Genomic DNA, 10945 nt, shown 5'->3' with positions numbered 1-10945 from the left:
AGCCACAGTTATCAAGACAGTATGGTACTGGCACAAAGACAGAAATATAGATCAATGGAACAAAATAGAAAGCCCAGAGATAAATCCACGCACATATGGACACCTTATCTTTGACAAAGGAGACAAGAATATACAATGGATTAAAGACAATCTCTTTAACAAGTGGTGCTGGGAAAACTGGTCAACCACTTGTAAAAGAATGAAACTAGAACACTTTCTAACACCATACACAAAAATAAACTCAAAATGGATTGGCTTTTAAAGTCAGTGGGATATCTTTTGGGGTGAGCCAGAGGCCTTGAGAAATAGAGGCTCTAGGTCTAAAGGTCACACACTGTATAAGACCCATGACAGAAGAGTCATTTGAAAGAAAACTGAGTCAGATGCACCTGTTGATCTTGGAGAGCATGCCAGAGAGTTAGGAAGAAATTAGGACTCACCTTGGGAACATAGATACAGGCATCAGCCATTTCGGAAAGCTATCCCATGGCAAGGACACTGATGCTGGTAAGGACCATATTGGAATCCTCCTTCTATCTTTTCAGTAGTGGGATTCAGCACTACCCAAGACAAGGTAGCACCAATCTTGAGTGCCTCAGGTCAAACAGCTAACTGGGCAAAGCACAGCCCCATCCACAATCATGCTGGCTACTGTAGATCACTTTAGCCTCCACCTGACCTGGGACTCAGGCCTCTCCGTCAGTTGGTCAGTACCAACCCCAGGACCAGACTCCCACACCACTCCAAGAGGAGTAGTGGTACCAGTCCCAAGGCAACTTGGACCTAGTTTCCACCCAATTTTGCACCAAAACTAGCAACAAGACCCAGTTCCATCCACTAACGGGTTGGCACTAGCCCCAGGACCCATTGGTTCATAGCCCAGAACATTGCCACATGGACACCAGTCCTAGGACCAGAATGGCTTATCAGCTAGTTATGTCCCAATGCAGCCCACTCACCAGTGAGATAGTAGCATCCCCAGGATTCCCTAGGCACTAGCTGGGAGCTGGCACCAGCTCTGCAATCCCTGTTCTAAAGCTAGAGACCCCAAGATGTGGTTCAGCTCAGCAGTGGACTGATAGCCACCTCGAGGCCTGGTCTGAGTAGGCCTTGGTTTCCATCCAATGGGCCACAGCCCTAATAACAATAGCAGACACTTGCTTCAGGAGCACCAAGATTCTGCAGCCAGCCTTGTCAGAGCCAGTTTATCTTCCAGCATACCAGCACCACACCAGCACAACTTGGCTTAGCCTTGCTACCAGGGTCCAGTCCAGTTCACACTGACGCCCTGAGCCAGCCTACCTGGAACTGGACTCTGCCCAGAAGTTGGTAAGAACAAACCTGAGTCTCCATGGCCAGTTTCCTTTCAACCCACACTACCCACCATGGGCCTGCACTAGGACTGGGATTTCTTGGTTAAGCAACCAGCAGTGCCAGTACCTGGTTCATCTACCAGCAGTGGAGAAACACTGGACAAGGTATGTCTATTCAAACAGTGGTAACTGGGACCACTCATGCAGTGTTCCCATAGTACTGAGCCCACAACAATAGTGGATCTTGAAGCCGCATAATGAACATTACGGAAGCATATATCTCTGGTGACCAGAGGGGAGTGTGTTTATGGAACATTTTCCACATAGGCCACTTCTTCAAGACTAAAAAAAATGAAAGCACTGATTATGTAGAAATAAAATTAAAATTAGGTAACTGAATGATATGTTACAAATGAGCAAACACAATAAAAACCCCAAAAGAAGAGCTAAAGAAAGTGTAGATAAGTATTCTACCTCACAGAGTTTAAGGTAATGATCAGAAAAATTTCCAAAGAATTTGGAAGACTAGATGAACAGAGGAAAAAGTTCAAAGTTTTCACAGAATTGGCTGATATAAAGATTAACCAAACAGAGATGAAGAATACAATAATTGAAACACACACACACACACACTACAAAGAATCAACAGTAGATCATATGATACGGAGGAGTGGACCAGTGAGCTGAAACACAGAGTAATTTGAATTAGTAATACTGAATAGAAAAAATAATTCTTAAAATGAGGACAATTTAAAAGACCTCTAGGTATACACATGTATACCTGTGGCGGATTCATTTTGATATTTGGCAAAACTAATACAATTATGTAAAGTTTAAAAATAAAATAAAATTAAAAAATAAATAAATAAAATTAAATTAAAATAAATAAATAAATAAAAGACCTCTAGGCAGCATCAAGCATTATAATATTCACATTATAGAGGTACCACAAGGAAGAGAGAGAGAGGAAAGAGCAGAGAACATAGTTGAAGACATAATAGCTAACCTTGTCCCTAACCTGGATAAAGAGACAGACATGAATATCTAGACAGCATAGAGAGCCCCAATCAGGATTAAACCAAAGATGATGCTAAGAAATTTTGTAATTATAGTGAACAAAGTTAAAGAAAGGATATTTAATAAAGCATGGGAAAAGCAACAAGTGAGAGCAAAAGTTTTATATACAAAGAAAAGCTCAAGATGTTCAGCACTGCATAATTGGCTTTAAACACACACACACACACATATATATATATATAAAAGGAACTTCTATAAACAAAAAGGAAATGTCATAACTAGAAATATAAAAATCATGAACAGAAAGATATCATTGGAAAAGGCAAAAATAGATTACAGGTAGTAGTAAAAATAATTCTAATACTAATGATAAATCTAGTAAGAAAGTTAGCAGAAGAAAGTAGTAAAACCATATAGCAATATATACACAGTAAGTAGTTAACCAGACCACCTGACCTGCCTCTTGAGAAATCTGTATGCAGGTCAGGAAACAACAGTTAGAACTGGACATGGAACAGGCTGGTTCCAAATAGGGAAAGGAGTACCTCAAATATACTGTCACCTTGCTTATTTAACTTATATGCAGAGTACATCATGAGAAACTCTGGACAGGATGAAGCACAAGCTGAATCAAGATTGTTGGGAGAAATATCAATAACCTCAGATATGCAGATGACACCACCCTTATGGCAGACTATGAAGAAGAAATAAAGAGCCTGCTGATGAAAGTGAAAGAGGATAGTGAAAAGTTGGCTTACAGCTCAACATTCAGAAAAATAATATCATGGCATCCGGTCCCATCACTTCAGGGCAAACAGATGGGGGAAAAGTGGAAACAGTGGCTGGCTTTATATTTTGGGGGTCCAAAATCACTGCAGGTGATGACTGCAGCCATGAAATTAAAAGACTTACTCCTTGGGAGGAAAGTTATGACCAACCTAGACAGCCTATTAAAAAGCAGAGATATTATTTTGCCAGCAAAGGTCCATCTAGTCAAGGCTATGATTTTTCCAGTAGTCATGTATGAATGTGAGAGTTGGACTGTAAAGAAAGTTAAGTGCTGAAGAATTGATGCTTTTGAACTGTGGTTTTGGAGAAGACTTTTGAGAGTCTCTTGGGCTACAAGGAGATCCAACCAGTCCATCCTAAAGGAGATCATTCCTGAATATTCATTGGAAGGACTCATGTTGAAGCTGGAACTCCAATACTTTGGCCACATGATGTGAAGAACTGACTCATTTGAAAAAATCCTGATGCTGGGAAAGATTGAAAGTAGGAGGAGAAGGGGACAACAGAGGATGAAATGATTGGATCCATCACCGACTCAATGGACATGAGTTTGGATAAACTCCAGGAGCTGGTTGATGCACAGAGAGGCCTTCCATGCTGCAGTCCATGGGGTTGCAAAGAGTTGGTCACACCTGAATGACTGAACTGAACTGAACTGAAGCAGTTAAGGAATGTTGTTGTTCAGTTGCTAAGTCAGGTCCGACTTTGTTACCCCATGCACTGCAGCGTGCCAGGCTTCTCTGTCCTTCACTTTATCCCAGAATTAGCTCAGACGCATTTCCATAGAGTTAATGATGCCATCCAACCGTCTCTTCCTCTGCCATCCCCTTCTCCTCCTGCCCTCAATATTTCCCAGCATCAGGGTCTTTTCCAATAGGTCGGCTCTTCACATCAGGTGACAAAAGTATTGGAGTTTCAGTTTCAGCATCAGTCTTTCCAATGAGTATTCAGGGATGACTTCCTTTAACATGGACTGTTTTGGTCTCATTGCTCTCTAAGGGACTCTCAAGAGTCTTCTCTACCACCGCAGTCCAAAAGCATCAATTATTTGGCACTCAGCCCTCTTTAAGGTCCAACTCTCACATCCATACATGACTTTTGGAAAAACACATAGCTTTGACTCTTAAGAACCTTTGTTAGAGAAGTGATGGCTCTGCTTTTTCATACACTTGCTAGGTTTGTCACAGCTTTCCTTCCAAGGAGCAAGCTTCTTCCAGTTTCATGGCTACAGTCACCATCTGCAGTGATTTTGGAGTTCAATAATGAATGAAATGAAATGAAATATGTCATGCTTTCACTTCTTCCCTTTCTGTTTGCCATGAAGTTATGGGACTAGATGCCACGATCTTAGTTGTTGTTGTTGTTGTTTTTTAATGTTGAATTTAAAGCAAGGCTTTTCACTCTCTTCTTTCCCCCTTATCAAAAGACTCCTTAGTTGAAGGATATGCAAAATAAATGATACAAATATGAAGTCAAAAGAAAAAGTAAACATGGAGAAGGAGGATGAAAACTTTTTGCTTATTAAAATGTGTTTCAACTTAAGAGATCAGCAATTTAAAGTAATCAGGTATACATATGTTACCATATATAAACTTCATGGTAACCACACCAAAACAATCTCAATAGGTATCAGTTTAGTTCAGTCGCTCAGTCATGTCCAACTCTTTGCGACCCCATGAATCACAGCACGCCAGGCCTCCCTGTCCATCACCATCTCCCAGAGTTCACTCAGACTCACGTCCATCGAGTCAGTGATGTCATCCAGCCATCTCATCCTCTGTCATCTCATTCTCCTCCTGCCCCCAATCCCTCCCAGCATCAGAGTCTTTTCCAATGAGTCAACTCTTTGCATGAGGTGGTCAAAGTACTGGAGTTTCAGCTTTAGCATCAGTCCTTCCAAAGAAATCCCAGGGCTGATCTCCTTCAGAATGGACTAGTTGGATCTCCTTGCAGTCCAAGGAACTCTCAAGAGTCTTCTCCAACACCACATTTCAAAAGCATAAGTTCTTTGGTGCTCAGTTTTCTTCATGGTCCAACTCTCACATCCATACTGACCACTGGAATAACCATAGCCTTGACTAGACTTGACTCAATAAGTATACACACTCATAAAAGAAAAGACAAAGTCACCCAAAAAGATAGTCATCAGGGACTTCCCTGGTGGTCCACTGGTTAAAAATCTACCTTGTAATGTAGGGGACATGGTTTTGTTCCCTGGTCTGTTAACTAAGATCCCACATGCCATGGAGTAAATGAGCCACAACTAGGAGAGCTGTGAACCTCACAATAAAAGATCTTGCATGAGGAGATGGAGATCCCGTGTGCCACAACTAAGACCCAACACAACCAAATAAATCAATAATTTCTTTTAAAAAATGCAGCCATCAAATCATAAGGGAAGAAAGTAAACAAAATATAAAGGAACAAGATGAACTACATAGATTAAATAATATCTACAAGTTTCTCATTCAGTGTGTTCCTATTTAAAATCCAAAACTTCCTGAGAGGGAGAAGAGCCCAGTGTCAAATAATGGTTGCTCCAGAGCTGTACTGTCTGTGTTGAAATCCAAACATCACCACTTGCTATCTAGGGGACCTTGGGCAACTAAATAAATTTCTTAGTTTCTTCATTATTAAGATGGGGAAACCAATAGTGCCTGCCTCTTAGGGTTATTTCTGTATTGCAAGTAAATTACCTAAAATTCTCATTGACATCTCCTAAAGGTCAATAAATAATGTTGATAATTAACATTTTGGAATGCTTCACATGAACACTGCAACAAATTTTGTCATTTTGATAATTGTTATACATCTAGTCAAGGATAGAAAAGAATATTATGCCTATAACTCATGGATCCCTATTTGGGCATAGGATAAGACTGTCTGCTTTATATTTATCTGTGATATAATGTATTTTGACCTACAGCAAGCAGAATGAAAGATTTAAAAAGTACAAAATGAAAGAAAAGAAGGAAAACAGTACATTCTAATAAAGCAAACAAAATTCAGAAAAAAAAGAAAAAACAAAACATTTGTTTCCTCAGATATCCTTTGTCTGATGGTAAGAATGATGCTAAACAAAAGAAAATAATCATACCATGATAGATGCAGACCCAAACTTTCAAATCATTCACTTCTGGGGAATAACAGAATCATTAAACCTCACATGTAGCCAGGATGATTCCATCCACATAATTTTGGTGAGAGATGGGGGTTGGAAAGACAGGTACCAGAAAATCTGCACTTTTTTAGAAGCCAGATGTAATGAATATTCTGCATACTGTATTCACATTATTGCTACTGTTTGATTAAAAATCCAATCACTGTTGAAGCTACAGATTGATAAGGCCCATCTGTCAAAGACCATGAGGGCATTAGGTAGTCTGTATCCAGCTACTGGAGATGGCAAGAGTAAACATCTCAGACAGAGGAGTGGGCAACAGAGGATGAGATAGATGGATGGCATCACCAATTCAATGGACATGAACTTGAGTAAACTCCAGGAGATTGTGAAGGGCAGGGAGTCCTGGTGTGCTGGAGTCCGTGTGGTCGCAGAGAGTCGGACATGGTTTGGCAATTGAACAACAGCAACAACAACATCTAACTACTTTATTCACACCTTATTTTCTGCAAAGATCCACTCAATAATTATCAATATTGGATTATACCAGAATAAATCACCTACTAGTTGAATATTTTACATTTAAAAAATGGGTACATAAACTATTCTCTATCTTTTAAGGCATCAAAATTTTAATACTATAAAAGTTGAAAGATTGTACAGCTAGATTTTGAACTTAATCCAGTCAGCTAACATTTCCTTATTAAAATATATATATATATATATAATTTAAGTGTTACTTACTGTGCATGTGCTCAGTTCCTTCAGTCGTATCTGACTATGTGCGACCCTATGGGATTGTAGCCCTCCATACTCCTCTGTTCATGGGATTCCACAGGAAAGAATGCCCAAGTGGGTTGCCATGCCCTCCTCCAGTGCATCTTCCCAACTCAGGGACTGAATCCACTCCTGCATTTCAGGTGGACTGTTTACTGTGTGAGCCACCAGGGAAGCCCCACTTAAGAAAATGAGATTTTCCAGGTGAGACTACTGGAATTGGTTGCCATTTCTTTCTCCAAAGGATTTTCCTGACTCAGGGATTGAACCCAGGCCTCCTGCATTGCAGGTAGACTTTTTACCATCTGAACCACCAGGGTTGCAATTATACTTTTATGGTAAGCAAGGTACGTTCTTGAACATGGGTTTCTTAACGCATAGGAACAAACATGGTTGTTGTCATAATTTTAAAAGAGCCACACATAAAGGCTGTATCAAGTTACCAGAACAGAATAAGTATATATTTCTTTCTATTTTGACAAACTTGGAATGATGCATAAATTTAAATTATCTAATTTAAAAATCCAAACGTGATTTTAAAAATTAACATATCCATTAAAATATAATAGTCCACTAACCAAGATTACCAGTCCATTAGTTTATTTGTAATATACTACATGTTTTTCCTTTTTATTTGGCAAACTGGGCAGTGAACATCTTTCAAGTTTTAATCATAAGCCAAATACATTTTGTATATTTTAGTACGTTTCTGTGTTTTGTTAGTTTAATTTTATCAGCTCAGACTTCCTTCAATGAAAATGTATGCTATTTTAGACCTTAGCTATGTTTAAATATACCACATTAATTTTAAATGAGTATCCCTTGTCAAATGTCTCAAGAACTTACCTGCTGGGGTTTTTCCTTTGTCTTTAAAAAGCATTGGTTCTTTCACTGAGAGTAAATGAGGATTACCTTCACAGTGGAAACAGTGACAGACTTTACTTTCTTAGGCTCAAAATCACTGTGGATAGTGTCAGCAGCCATGAAATTAAAGACACTTGCTCCTTTGGAAGAAAGCTATGGCAAAATTGTACAGATATGACAGCTGCCATAAAGAGAACTGAGTACCAAAGAATTGATGTTTTTGAATTGTGGTGCAATTCAAAGACTCGTGAGAGTCACTTGGACAGAAAGAGATCAAATCAAGACAGAGGAATACCCAGCAGATAAAGGAACAGGATAAATGCCCACCAAACCAAACAAAAGAGGAAGAGATAGGGAATCTACCTGATAAAGAATTCCAAATAATGATAGTGAAATTGATCCAAAATCTTGAAATCAAAATGGAATCACGGATAAATAGCCTGGAGACAAAGACTGAGAAGATGAAAGAAAGGTTTAACAAGGACCTAGAACAAATCAGTCAATCTTAAAGGAAATCAACCACAGATATTCATTGGAAACTGAAGCTCCAGTACTTTGGCTACCTTATGGGAAGAGCCGACTCATTGGAAAAAACCCTGAAGCTGGGAAAGATGAAGGCAAAAGGAGACCAGGGCAGCAGAGGATGAAGTCTATAGATATCATCACTGACTCAATATACATGAAGTTGAGCAAACTCTTCTGGGATATAGTGAGGAATAGGGAAGCATGGTGGGCTGCAGTCCATGGGTTCACAGAGTAAGACATGACTTTGTGACTGAACAACATAACAACCATGGATACTTCAAGAATCTATGTGTGACCACAGAATACATAATAAAACATGGCTGAGCTGTAAATCTAGAAATAGTTTCAAGGGGCCAAACTTTCTGCATTTCCTCACAGACTATCCATCACCTCAGTCTTTCACATAAATCTGGAAGTATCTGACATGGATGGCTAGAACTTGAAGACTTAAATGCAACATAAATATTTCCTTACAAAGATAGCTGAATATTATCATCTACTATAAAAATCCTACCTGTAAACTTAATTTTGAGCTGGACTTATGCTGTTCCATTTCACATGGGGAGCGAAATGGCCTAGTTATGGGTTTACACTGACTCATGGACAGTGAAAACAGATTTGATAAACTATTGAAGGAAAGGAAAAAGTGGAAGAACAGATGCAAGAGCAATAAAGAGAAGTGGTATATGGATGGGCCACACAGAATGGACCAAAAGCAAAGGTGTTTGTGTATCATATACAGTTTCTATCAGACAGAATCCACTCAAGAGAAAACTCTCAAAAATCTGCTTGACAAGATGACCTATCTTGTATATTTGCTAGTCTTTTTAATCCACTTTTGTGGTCCTTGTAGGAGAGATGAATGCTCTACATGGGCCCAGTGTGCAGTAAGATTTACCTTTCAGCAATCTAGATCTGGCACTATCTCGGCTGAATGTCCAAAATTCCATTAGTAAAGTCCATCATTGACCCCTTCATAGCGCACAGTTCTCTAGAGAAGTCAGTCAAAATCCTTTGGGAGCTTACTCCTTTGAAACTCCTCAACATGGAGAAGAAGAATCTTGTCATCATATACTTGCAGTAAATATACATCTTTTCTACCTGTAATGCATCAGTTGACTTTATTATTCATGGAATAGGATCTGTGGTCCTTTATCATGGTACTGCACTCATCATTATCTCTAATCAGGACACAGGTTTTTATGGTAAATAAATAAAGCAAATAACTCACCCCCATAGAATTCATGTGATATGATCATGTTATCCATCAACTAAAAGCATTAGTTGAATAGAATAGTGGCACTACCTATTGAAGACCAAGTTACAGTGCACCTGGGAGACTCTACTCGGAAAGTTTGGAAGGTTTTTTTTATTTGTTTGTTTGTTTAGCATATATTATGTGCTCAGTAAACCAGCATTATGGGAACCATGAACTTCCAGATGTTCAAGCTGGTTTTAGAAAAGGCAGAGGAACCAGAGATCAAATTGCCAGCATCCGCTGCATCATTGAAAAAGCAAGAGAGTTCCGGAAAAAACATCTACTTCTGCTTTATTGACTATGTCAGAGCCTTTGACTGTGTAGATCACAATAAACTGGAAAATACTGAAAGAAATGGTAATACCAGACCACCTGACCTGCCACTTGAGAAACCTATATGCAGGTCAGGGGGCAACAGTTAGAACTGGACATGGAACAACAGACTGGTTCCAAATAGGAAAAGGAGTACGTCAAGGCTGTATATTGTCAACCTGCTTATTTAACTTATATGCAGAGTACATCATGAGAAACGCTGGGCTGGAAGAAGCACAAGCTGGAATCAAGACTGCCGGGAGAAATATCAATAACCTCAGATATGCAGATGACACCACTCTTATGGCAGAAAGTGAAGAGGAACTAAAAAGCCTCTTGATGAAAGTGAAAGTGGAGAGTTAAAAAGTTGGCTTAAAGCTCAACATTCAGAAAACAAAGATTATGGCATCTGGTCCTATCACTTCATGGGAAACAGATGGGGAAACAGTGGAAACAGTGTCAGACTTTATTTTTCCGGGCTCCAAAATCACTGCAGATGGTGACTGCAGCCATGAAATTAAAAGACACTTACTCCTTGGAAGGAAACTTATGACCAACCTAGATAGCATATTCAAAAGCAGAGACATTACTATGCCAAAAAAGGTCCGTCTGGTCAAGGCTATGGTTTTTCCAGTAGTCATGTATGGATGTGAGAGTTGGACCGTGAAGAAAGCTGAGCACCAATGAATTGATGTTTTTGAACTATGGTGTTGGAGAAGACTCTTGAAAGTCCCTTGAACTGCAAGGATATCCAACCAGTCCATTGTAAAGGAGATCAGTCCTGGGTGTTCTTTGGAGGGACTGATGCTAAAGCTGAAACTCCAGTACTTTGGCCACCTCATGCGAAGAGCTGACTCATTGGAAAAGACTCTGATGCTCGGAGGGATTGGGGGCTGGAGGAGAAGGGGATGACAGAGGATGAGATGGCTGGATGGCATCACTGACTCGATGGATGTGAGTCTGGGTGAA

The sequence above is a fragment of the Bison bison genome, unplaced genomic scaffold, assembly GCF_000754665.1.
Source record: "Bison bison bison isolate TAMUID 2011002044 unplaced genomic scaffold, Bison_UMD1.0 scf7180017864277, whole genome shotgun sequence".
In the NCBI taxonomy this organism is placed as follows: Eukaryota; Metazoa; Chordata; class Mammalia; order Artiodactyla; family Bovidae; genus Bison; species Bison bison.
The sequence above is the reverse complement of the archived record's forward strand: the minus strand, read 5'-3'. Positions refer to the sequence as shown.